Source organism: Mercenaria mercenaria, chromosome 15 (genome assembly GCF_021730395.1).
Source record: "Mercenaria mercenaria strain notata chromosome 15, MADL_Memer_1, whole genome shotgun sequence".
Classification (NCBI taxonomy): Eukaryota; Metazoa; Mollusca; class Bivalvia; order Venerida; family Veneridae; genus Mercenaria; species Mercenaria mercenaria.
Genome location: NC_069375.1, coordinates 3573978 through 3586982, shown reverse-complemented (window position 1 = coordinate 3586982; position 13005 = coordinate 3573978). Strand labels below are relative to the sequence as shown.

The following is a 13005-nucleotide window of genomic DNA, read 5'->3' as shown; positions in this document are numbered from 1 at the left end:
TAATGTTTGTAACATATTAATTCAATAATAAATTAATAAATCACTTTATACAAATTTGTATTATTAAAAAGGATCTAATCTCCATTCATCCAACATGTAAGGAAGACATTAACTCTAGTGCCATAATGTCTACTTTGCCGGCAAACTTCCAAAAATTCATGAATTCTGAACTTCCAATACCGAACTTTTAGGCCTGGTCTGGAAGGTCGTTCGGTTTTCGGAAGTTACACTGATATATGATTATGACAAGTGTCCTCAAAGAAACCATGAACTGCCAATCTGGGCCTTTTTCCCCTGGTACAAGGAGGCAGTCCAAAAGCAAACAAATATGTTTTCCCCAATACTGACCTAACAAGAAGTGTCACAGAAGACAGCATGCCAGGTTTTTTTTCAGGCCGTTTTTATAGCGTTATTCGGCTATATTCCAATGCAAAAGTATGTATTTTTTCCCAAAATGAGTGCAAAAAATTCCCAGTCTACATTTGAAAAAAATATCTAAAATTGCCACCAAAAATTGACAAACTATGGACAATTTTGTAATGGCAGTATGTTAAAAGAGGTTGGACTATGTGATGTAAGTGTATGAGAAATGTGCTTAAACGCATCCTCACTATATCCTATGGGACTAAATATTTTCCTAATCGGAACATTTACGTGTCAAAATTCCCAATACTGGGGGTATAGGCTATGTTCCCAAATCAGAAAGAAAAAACCCTGCATGCTCAACTACTTTGATGCTGGAAAATGGAATTGGGCACATCTTAGGAATCTGGAGCTATCACTGGACTGTTTAATGACTTCAATGAGGATGAAGATATTGGACAATAGTTTAAGTTGTGTCAAATGTTTAAGGTAACATAGTTTAATTTTATGGGTATTAAAGAAACAACAATTTCAGCCTGGCCATGGAGAAAAACCAAAATAGTGCATATGCGACCAGCATGGATCCAGACCAGCCTAGTGCATCACGCAGTCTGGTCTGGATCCTGCTGTTTGCTAATGGTTTCTATTAAATTGCAATAGGTCTTTGTAATTCGGACAGCTTGGATTCCTGACAGACTGCGAGGATGCGCGGTTGGTCTGGATCCATGCTGGTCGCAAACGCACTATGTTGGTTTTCTCATGGTCCGGAGGTCATTCGGTTTTCGGAAGTTACACTGTAAATGATTATGACGAGTGTCCTCAAAGAAACCATGAATGCCAATCTGGGGCCTTTTTTCTTATAGGCTACCCCTGTACAAGGAGGCCAGCCCCCACATGTAAACCAAATTGTTTTCCCTAATTCTGACCCTAAAAAGAAGGTGTCACAGGAAGACGCATGCTCAATTACTTTGTGGCTGGGATAATGGGCACTTGGGCACATCTTTGGATTCTGGAGCTATCATGGATGTTTAATACTTCAATGAGGTTGTAACAATGAAGCTCGAAGGTCAGTTTTCCTTTAATTCATCATTGTGGTTTCTTTTATTCTTTTTTGATTTTGGTAGATATTCCTGATATATTCTTACAATTGATAGCATTCTGTTTACATGCGTAGGTCATTTGTTGGTATTTATAACTCAAGCAAAATTTCGTATCATCGGAGTGTTATTACCCATTAGTTTTGGCCTAAATGACTGTGTTCTTTACTAATTATTAGATCAGATATTGCGAAATTTCTCAAATGAAATTGATTTGGTCTGCTTAATTATGTTAATTTTGTTTTCGATGGAATTTTCATATATTGGCCCAGAAATGTTTACTTCTTTGTTACCGTTCAGCATAATTTTGTTGTTGTTACAATTTATACAAAATGAATCACCGTTGAATGTTGTATCTATTTGATTTGATCCCATAATCATTTTGTTTGTTTCAGTAACTGTCATTATTTTTTTTTCACGAAAATACACTTGGTGATTGATTCCAATCTGTTGTTTACTATGATATGAGTATAATGGACGTTTTGTTTGAAATGTGTTTTGAAATTGTTTGAATATGTTTGAAATATCTTGTACAACATGTTATTGCGTTGTAGTTCGATAATAGCAGGTTATAAATATCAGAGAATTAAAAGAAAGATAGGAGAATGGGAAGAGGTGGACTGATGTCAAGAAAGAGAGGACTGAGTTAAGAATCAGGAGTTAGAAATGTTTTACAAAAAATGGGATCGGATAATTGGCAGTTGGACGGTTCAGATCAGCTCGGTTATAGTTCGATTTTTGGGCTCGGCGTTTAAGAGGGGTGTTAAAAATAATGTGGAAGTTTTAGATGATATTATGTTATAGGAACTTTTGGACTTAAGAATAATATATTAATTAAAGTTTGGACGCGGAAAATACTATTTAATAGCTGACGTATTTTATACCTGAATTGACTGTTAGTATAGTTGACGTCTGTTAACCTTTGTAAATAAAACCGTGTGTGAAAAAAAATGCTGCTCTTTCTCATTCTATGCAACCACGTGGTGTGTGTTACCATAGATGAAGATATTTGGACAATAGTTTAAGTTGTGTCAAATGTTTAAGGTAACAGAGATAAATTTTATGGGTATAAAAGAAACATAATTTGAGCCGTGCCGTGAGAAAACCAACATAGTGCATTTGCGACCAGCATGGATCCAGACCAGCCTATGCATCCACGCAGTCTGGTCAGGTCCATGCTGTTCGCTAATGTTTCTCTAATTGCAATGGTCTGTTGAAAAGCGGAAAAAGCACAGATCCTGACCAGGACTGTGCAGATGCGCAGGTCTGGTCTGGGATCCATGCTGGTCGCAAAACGCCCTATGTTGGTTTTCTCATGCTCGCGGCTCTTTCATGGATAATTTGCTGCAATGGCATAAGATAATATACTGTGTGTCCACATCATGTGGCTATTATTTTGGTAGAACTATTTTTAAATTGGACTCAAATCTATTCAGTAATAACTTAGAGGCAGAGCAAATGGTCAAAACAACTTGAACCTGAATTGGGGGTATAATTACTTTTAAAAACTGCCAACAGCATGCTGTTTACTAAATAAAACTCAGCCAAGTCACTAATACATGAGAATTTTTAATGATATTTTGATAAATCCTTTGTTGGCATCTTACATTGTGTAGACATTGTATAGTTTCTAATATATTACAGGATTAAATGGCTAATTATGTCCGGTCTTTCGGCTGCTTGTTGGTGACTGATTGAATTTGCATTTTTTAGATGATTATTTATCGGATTATCCAAAAAAGTCAATATTATCACTTATTACATATCTTACTGTAAACAGTAACAAAACTGCAGAACAGGACAGAATTCTGTTATCAAGGCTAAATAACCAGAAGCAGTCATTACAACCAGAGGCAGTCATTATTGACCTGCCTGGGATGAATTAAGTTATTTTACCCTCTTTTAATTTGGTAAAGGCAATATTTTATATAATTTATTGATTCAAGCAATGAAGTAATCGTTGTTGTGTTTAGGTATATAATAAATAACTCATTAAACAGAAATGACATTCCTTATGTTGGTTTTAGCACTCCTAAATGAAGTAACGAAATCCCGAAAGGTCAAAATAATGCTTATAAATTTGTTGTGTGTTTGACTTTTGAAGCATATACACAAAGTAACATTTGTTACTCACATTAAAGGCGTCGATGGGTATTTTGTGCATGCCTGCAGGAGGGCGTATACACGAAAGGACGAAACTGCACATTTGTCAGTGTTCATGTCAGCAGGTCGAAAACATGAAAACATAAAAACTGCTTATTTGTCGTGTGTTCGCCTTTCCGCTTTCGAGGCAATTACACGAAGACACGACAAAAGAAGGGCGACAACTCAAAGTTTAAAATTAATACCCACCGACACGAAAATGAAAGATATCCTTGTCTGGTCAAAGTTTGTGGACACAAAGAACAACCATTTCATATTCGAATAAAATTAGCAAACAGCAACTAGTGTTTACAATTAAACATTTAATCCATATCCTTTTAAAAGACATGCAAGAAGTGTGAAAAATACCATAAACCTTCAAGAAATATGAAAAAAAAACATGCATGTCTGTTAGTTAACCTATTTTCATGTTTACAAGTTCATGGATGATGTCATCACTTATGTGCTCACGAGAATTGTCAAAACAAAAACCGAGGCTATCACGTTAAAATGTAAACAAAGCAGACGAGTTGATATTTCAGAAATAAAATTGTCATTCTACTGCATTTAAGTGGATTATGAGTAAGGGGCCATTTGGGACTAGTTAGTAAATATAAGGTATTTCTGCATGCTTGGGCTTTTATTGGTTTTCTTACCTGTTTAAACCTCATATTTTGACATTTTTTGGTGGCTGACAAAAGTTAAATGTGTTTACTTCCGGATTTTCTGATATGGCAAATGCGCGCATAGGCCAAAGCTGAAGTGTAAAGTCATATGTGATGGGGAATCAACGAACTTACACTATCCACGAACTTAGGCTAGACAACGATATATTAAAGTTCGTGTGTTCGCCCTTGAATTTTTGTTATTTTGCCTTCAATGTTTCCTGTCGTTGTGTGTGTTCGCCCTGAAAGTAGAAAGGCAAACACACAACAAAATATAAACAGTTTCCGATCTTTCCTGTTGTAGTGAATTGTGGCCTGTGATCAGCGATGGAAGGGGTCGCCGTACCTGCAGAAGTGACGTCACGATAAGCAGCAGCGGGGATTCAGTCAACCAGCGTCAGTGGTCCAAGCATTAATATTTGTGTCGACGTGTTTGCATCGCTCTTATATATCTGCTGCAGCCTCGATATATAATGGGTGTAAGTAGTCGTTTTTATGTTTGTACAGTTCATCTTGTTGTTGTTATGCGAAGCAGCCAGGATAACATTGTTTTTCTTGCAATTCAGATCCTTGTATAGTGAAAAAATCACTTTTTGGTGTCAGAGTGGTTTTCGGGCCCACGTCCCAGTAAAGTCTAACGTTTTTGGAGGAGGGAGTAGGGGGTTATGCGGCCGAAACATCAGCAAATATATCCGAAAGTGTCCCCCTATTTCCCAAGGAATTGTCGTGTAGTCTGTGAGTTTTTGTCCACTCATAGTTACATTACCGGACCTTACGGGCCGGGGCATTGGGCACTAGCAGCTATAATAACTTATAGCGTACCGGGGGCTATCCCGGTGTGGGGAATTCCATAGGGGAGGTCTATATAAGTTTATTATTTCTGGCCTATTTTGATAATTAGTGAATAAATTTCTGCGAGGGAACCGCTGCGCAGAACAGCTGCGCGCGGGACGCGATGTGATCCCGGCTTCCGGTTTCCTTGCGCAACCATATTGCGCATAGCTACTGTTCGTATTCCGCAATATTATATTGTACGCTGTTTGATTTTGTAATAAATTGTGTAAATCATTGCTTTGTGACCTGTATTGTCTATTTTGTATTTAGTATGGACCCTGAAAATAATAACCAGAACATCCCCGACCGAATCGTCTTAAATTTCATTGTAATATTTGATTTGCGGGTCCGGTCAAAATCCGGGTCTATCCCGGGTGGGGGCAAAGGGGACAATCGTCATGCACAGAATTAATGTACTGGCAAAATAGAGTATGATATGTTCATTGGCAATTGCCTAACATCTGCATTGGGGAGGATTATTATAAGGAGGATACTGTTACTGACAAGTATGATTTGGTGGTTCTTTGAGTGGGAGAAGAGGGAGGAATTTGATATGAGGGGGAAGAGGTTAAAGGTTTGAAATTTTAGACTGTGGTGAAGACACTACAATAGAAGACAAATACTTACCAAAATTTCTTCCATCGTAATTAGGGTTACACCCTTCCCAGGAGCAAACAAAAAAGAAACACCCATTTTGAAACGCCAGGGGAGTTGGGGGGGAGGCTCAATGTCCTCTTGTCAGATTAATTGTTTTTAATCATGAAATCCCGGTCGACCTGGGTATTGGGATCTAGGGAAACAATACTCAAGGAGTTTATGGTACTAAAGCGTCCAATATTCAGGGGCTTCGTCAAAGCAGAGTTGGCCAGGATGCCCCACCTACACAAGGGAAGGGCACTTGGGCTTGCCAACCCTTGTTCACTAAATCTGGTATCATACCCAGGTTACCCTTGGGACACATGCGGTCAGTCCTGTCTGGTGTAGCACCTGTATATCAGTTGGTGGGTACAACACCTACTTCACATCCCACTTGGATATCCGGACCGGGGCACCGCCCACGGGGTCAACTGAATACTATTTCCCAGGGGTACCCATCATCGGCGACACACAGTTTCCGCGCACCTTGGCGGCCATTTCCCGCCAAACCCAGCCTATAAGGGACCAAAGACAAGCTTCCAGACCCTGGAAACCTTAGGTCATGCCATCGTGGGGGGGGTCCACCGGGGACTACTCAAAATGCATGGTGTTTATCTGCAGTGGACAGCCGTGCGTGGAGGCTTACCCTCTGCCACTGCTACCTCCTTGGCACTCCACCTGCAGTACAAAACTGTGGGGAGCCCCCCACACTACCCCCGCACATGGTGATCCTGTCCTTGGAATCAGCTGTTAGTGGTTTATCAATCCAGTTTGGGGATACCCCCGGGCGATGCTGGCGGACCCGCCCATGTAGATACCAATACCACCCACGACCTCATACACCATGTCAATTAGGTCCTGTTTGCGGTCCTACAGGTGGTATATGCACTTGGGTGTGGGGATAACCCTCATAAACAGCGTCTCTTTGTTCTTATGGGGATCCTCCACCCAGGGACTCTGCCCCCGAGGTCGGTGGGAAACTCCAATACACAAACCTTATAAGCCAAATGGACAGTTTAATGTGGACTATGTCACCCAGAAATGGGGATAAACGACCTTTCACAAAGTTACGTAGTCCAAGATCAGGAATCTAGCATGTGTGATATTGCAGGCAGAGTGGGGGAAACCACCAATTGCAAAGTAATTCGATTAATATATTACACCATGCGTTGATAACGCCATGGTCTTATTTCGTCACAGGCTTTTGCAGACAGTGACTGGGTCTAGGGAACTAATTTGGGCTCCGGAGGAGTAGCTAATTTTGGGGACCCCCAAATCCATCTCATAGTTTGTATGGTCCCCAACACCAAGGCCAGCCAGTTTGTTTTACAAGCCACCCAACATCAGGCTCTCTTGAGAAATGCTTATTCCCAGCAAAGCCCTATGACCTCAACCCATATAAAATCGACGATAATCAGTCCTTTAAGCACGGCGGCTAAGCTATTAAGCTCTGTAAAACAAAGAAATGGATTGTGTAAAGGCTATATGATAATTTAACAAGGTATTACCGAACCTGATCAGCATGATATACTAGGCCTTATTAAAAATCAATCCCCAGATAAATCTGACGATTCCTTTTGGAAGGCATTGGTGGAAAGTGCTGTACATACTGAATGTTCAAACGCAAAAGGTAGAGGCGAGAGCAAATCCGCTGTACCGAAGTCGAGGGAATTAATGCTAAAACATTCCCTTTATATTGAAGAAAAGGGTGTCCCGGCCCAGATCCGCCAGAGTCCGTGACCCGTGTCTAATGCTAAAGTTGAAGGTCAGACCTAACATTAAACGAGGCTAAGGGTCAGTTCCTAAATACAATGTCGAGGGTCAGTCTTGTACTAAGGTAAAGGACAGGACTACCTATACAGAGGAAAGGATCAGCTGTGTTTTGTTGGGGGCTCAGTTCATTAAAGTGAGAAAGAGACCTTGTATAACGCGTGGGTCAGATCATTAAAACTTAGGTTAAGCCCTTGTATAATACATGCGCGGGCCAGTATGATAAAAATGGAAGGTGGAATCCTTTTATACTGTTGAGGGTCAGTCAATTATTACTGAGGGCTGAGGGCAGTCTGATAAAAACTGTGGTCAGTGGCTGTCCCATAGTTTGGTCAAAGATCTGTCCAAGAGACTGAGGGCAAGAGGGACAGTGTCAGATAGGAATGGTTACCGGCTTGAATAAACCTATTCTTTCAAATGATGGACCTAGAACAGTTTTTTCAGTATCTGGTGAGAAAATCTGGAACTCTCTCAAGAGGCTAATAATGCATCACGAACTGTTCACCCTGTGGAACGTGACCACCCAGGAGGATATACCCTACCATGTAAATGGGGGAAGGGGAGTTAGGACCAAATTAATGTACACAGGGTACCGGCCTACCACCTCCTACGAAAGACGACATGCTCAGATATTCTGTCTTAATCAAGGTGTAGAAAGTTTTGTCAAATGATGGTAAGGGTACGAGGATAGTGCTTGTTATAATGGCGGATTGTCAAGGTGACCTTGCTTATTGACGAACACACTGTGAAACTGTGACAATGGGATGGGGATATTTGCTGACAGATCATCCCCTGTGGAAACTGTGCCCCACAGGGTGCGGAATATTCTGTTGACGGAATCACCCTGTAGATATGTGACACACAAGGAGGGGACGGATCCCTTATTGTCTGAATCACACTGTGAAACTGTGACCAATAGGATGGGGAAATCTGTCTGACAGAATCACACCGGTGGGGAACTGTGACCCACAGGGTGGGGAATATTCTTTTGACCAGGAACTCACCTGCAGAAACGGTGACCCAGAGGGAGTGGGAATGCCCCATGCCCCCGATTCACCCTGTTATAACGTGACCCGCAGGGAGAGATATGGTCTGGGCCCATTTCCTCCAGCAGGCGTTATGGGGTCTCTACAGCCACCTTGTGGTACTGTGAACCAACAGGGAGAGGAATGCCAATTAACAGGAATACCCTATGGAAATGTGACCACAGGGAGGACAATATTCTATTGGACAGAACACCCTGTGAATCAATAAACCACGGGAGGGATGGCCCTACTGAGAGAATCACCCTCGGGGAACTGTGACCCACTAGAGAGGGGAATATTCCATCACCAGAATCACCCTGTGAATCAATGACACGCAGGCAGGGAATGGCCTATTGACAGGATGTCGAGACATGTACTTTATAAGAAGTGGTCCTGCAGGGAGGGAAATGTTTTCACCATTTTCTTTAGAGATGTTTATGAAAACACTTACATCATGGGCAGTGTTTCTAGCAGGGAATACTGGGCAATTGACTTGTGGATGTAGCAGTCACTTTAGAACTGCCCTGGGGGAGGTTGACCCTCAGGGAGGGGAGTATTCCAATCATTTCCTTAGAAAATGTTACTGGGATGCATCAGCTTCGGGAATATGCTGATAGGGAGGAAACATACTGGCAAAACATTTGGCAGAGGTAGTGGGGCCATATGTGGATTACTCTGTGGAACTGTGACCACAGGAGAAGGGAATTTATTGATAATACCTTCGGGCAGCTTTGGTGGAATCTGGGGAATATCTTCAAAGTATAGGGGGGGGGGCCATTTTTGCCAGTTTCCCAAAGCGGGGTCATTGGTCTTGTGAGACATGCCTAGGGCTGTTGTGGGGAGTACGAGCCAAGGGTGACTGTGACACTGAAAGCCAAGTGATACGACAGCGCTCGTTTCAAGTCAGTTGCGGGCCATTTTATCTTAGGTTTCTAGAAACAGTTTCAACCAGGTTTGGTCGCAAGGGTGACCTACCTGGTTACAAAGTAAACCTCGATCACTTGTTCTCACCCATGCCCAATATCATTTAGGGTCAAACCTACGGTTGTCTAGGTTAGTGGCCTTTCACAGCTGCGAGACCTCCGCTGTTGAGGCTATATTGGATGTTCTGTAGGATGGGCCTGGTACAGACACAAGTTGGATCAGTACCAGGTACCAGAACACTGCAATACCAGTCCGTCGTGCTTGGTAAGTAGGGCCGGGGTTGGTACCAGCTTCAGTGGGTGGGGGGAAGTCGGGGATCACCCCCGATATAAATGTATGTGGTCAAAATTGGGGGGGGGGGGGGGAAAACATACTAAATGCAGTCTGTTTAAGATGTAATCGGGGATCACCCTGATACATATATATAAATGGTTACCGTTGGTATCTTGGATCTCCTGATATAAATCAGGGATCAACCCTTGTACATATAAAATGGGTACTCTGGTTGTCCCAATGGATTTGTTTACAATTTATATGCAGTCTATCGAAAAGGGGTACTCAGTGTGTCAATGCCTATTATTTCTTACTCTGGCATTAGACGTACAGGGATGTACTTTAGTATAGAAGTTGAAAACCTGTCCATATGAGGGGAGGTTCAGTGAACCGGTTTTGTCCCCAAGGTTAGTATTTGCCCTGTAGAACACTGGGACTTCATCTCCATTGGTAAATATGAGTCTTAGGTCTTTGGCCTGTATATTTTGGGCTAATGATTTCCCTTTACTTAGTGCCAGACCTTGGCCCATGCATTCTCCAATGATGCAGTGTACATTGCTTCCGACAGCTCGCCGATAATATTTCCAGGGGAGGATTGGATGGTACCTCCTAGGGAATTAAGGGTCTGGTATGCCCGGGGTGCCCCCGGGACAATTTACATATGAAATACAGATTAAAATACTATGGCAAATATGCTGAAGAGCTAGTATTTCCATACCCTAAATATTTATTCTGTTGCACTGCTTTCAGGGACCCACTGATTCGCGTTAGCCATGCAGTAGCTGCATACTGACCCTAACACTCTTTCCAGCCGTAAACAATGAGGCAGGAAATTACGACACAGACCTGTTAGACTGGTTGGTCTTTGAGGTATTCCCGGGTTGTTACTGTGTGAATCATAACGTTCACATTTGCCCTTCGTGGAATTCTAGTACTTGTTTATTGTCTCATCCCTATGGCATCATTGTTGTTGATGCCACATCTCCTGGGGTTCCCCCCAGGATCACTAATGACCAGCCTATTGGGTATTCTATGGTTTGTTCACTGTGTGAAACCAGACCTTTCATGTTTGCCCGTGTGGAATACTTGTTTAAATGTCCCTCATTTGGCATCATTGGTGTTGATGAACTCCTCCTGGGGTTCGCCCCCAGGATCCCTATAACCAGAAGCTGTAGGAACTGTCATACAGGCTGTTTTCCTGAAATGTAACAATGCCAATCAAGAGTTGCTTATACTATTCAGTATTTAATTATTTTGTCACCCATTTATTTAGTGTTGTTCATGAAGTCATTACACTTCTGGGGGGTTGCTTTATCTCATTCTCGTATGCAGGCTGGGCCAAACACTTAAAATATGCAAGAATTATGATGTATTCTAGAAACCTAACGCCGTTTAACACCGTTTGATTGTTAAAGATTAACTACAGAGTTGTCCCTGTTGTTTTATTTGATTTCTACCCAATGTTTTCTTTGGGACTCTGGTTACTTTATGTATAAACTTCTTTCACACCGGGGGCAATAGTACCCTGGGGGTTACTCTTAATGAGCAGTTCATGCCATTTCTCGCCTGGAGGCCAAACTGGCATGATTGAATTGTTGGTTAGCAGCTCCCTTGCCTACACTGAGGTTAGCAGGTCACAGTGCTTCACTGTACCAAACTATTAAGCCAGGGTTAGTCCCTGACATCAGCCTTACCCCCAGGAAGTCACTAATATTTTACCCCGAGAACCTGGTTTATAAGAAAGGGAGTGTAGTGAATTGTGGCCTGTGATCAGCGATGGAGATGAAGGGACGCCGACCTACCTGCAGTGGGACGTCAACGATAGCAGCACGCAGGGATTCCAGCCAACCAGCGTCAGTCGAGTCCCAGCATCCGTATTGATCACACGTGTTTCTGCATTGCTCTTCATCGATCTGCTCCAGCCTCGAAATACATCGGCTGTAAGTGGTGGTTTCTGTGTATGTACTGTCCATCCTTGTTATCTGTTAAGCTAAGCAGCCAGATAACATTGTATTTCCTGTAATTTGGCTCCTGTATAGTGAAAAATCACTACATTGTTTTCGACATTTCGACCCGCCGACACGAAAAAATATGCATTATTCAAACCTTTCATGTTTTCGTTACTTTGACATTTTGTATCACCGACACAAACACACAAAATGGCAGAAATCAGCCACCATAGTATCTGGTCAATCTTGATGTTTTGCAAGATAATTTTTGTGGCCAACTAACTTTGTAGAAAAAAATTTGATCTGAACATGACAAACTATTTTAAAGGGATGAATCTGTCAAAGTCTGACTGGAATCGCTAAATACACATTATATTTTATGAAATTATTTCGAAATAGCTGTGACTTTCAATCGTACCCCACCCACTCTAGTAACAGCGGTAAACTCGTCCAGTGACAAGCACTTGCATATCAATTAACTCCGTGGTTCTCTTTCAAACTGATAACGTGGTCTGATATTGTTTACTTACTACGCCCTTTGATTTGGGTCCCATCTGGCTTCATACCCCGCTGGCAAAGGAGGAACCCACTGTCCTGGAGTAGCCATCTTTTCTGTTTACATGGGCAATAGCGCGTGACGAAATGTAAGATTTGTGTAATTGGTTTTTGTACAACATTGAGTTCAAATTATATCAGCGAAGTCCCCGTAGCGCAGTGGATAGCGCGCTGGACTTCTAATCCAGAGGTCGCGGGTTCGAATCCCGCCGGGGATGCTACTTTTTAATTTTTTAAAGACAATTGTGTTTAAAGTGCCTTGCCCAAGGCACACCGCAATGGGGGGAGACAGGCATAACACGGGAGGGGATCCAACTATGTATTCCCAAATGGCACCGCTTAAATATATGTTGTGCTTCCGGTAGTACATATGTGGTAAAACAGTTCACAGAAAAATACGTGAGATTTTTATTTGTGATTGAATATTGTGAACATGACATTGTTTTAGCAAAAAAATCGCGATGCATGTGCAACCGAGTATTACTTTACCTAGCATGTAATGTGCATTTACCTTACTGTATTTGTAGAAATGACGGAGAAAACGTATTCTCCGTGAAACGGTATAACTGTAAAATAGCATCATTTATCAACTGGTGGAACATATGTTGTTTTGTTGCCCTGCGCCTGGTTAAATTTTTCCCTTCGAAACCTTCCGTGCTAACCCCATCCAAGAAAAAATATTTGGCCCCCCCCACGATACCCCTTGCTAGGAAAATATGTTCGGGGCGAAAAACCGAATGGGTATTCATATGTTGTGCATGGGATACATATT

The 13005-nt window shown here is 42.0% G+C and overlaps 1 non-coding gene across 1 annotated transcript; it reads left to right on the top strand.

Moving 5' to 3' along the window:
• The first annotated feature begins 12378 nt into the window (after positions 1 to 12378).
• Positions 12379 to 12451, top strand: Trnar-ucu (transfer RNA arginine (anticodon UCU)). The gene has a single exon. It is a non-coding gene; the product is annotated as a tRNA-Arg (tRNA).
• The last annotated feature ends 554 nt before the right edge of the window (positions 12452 to 13005 follow it).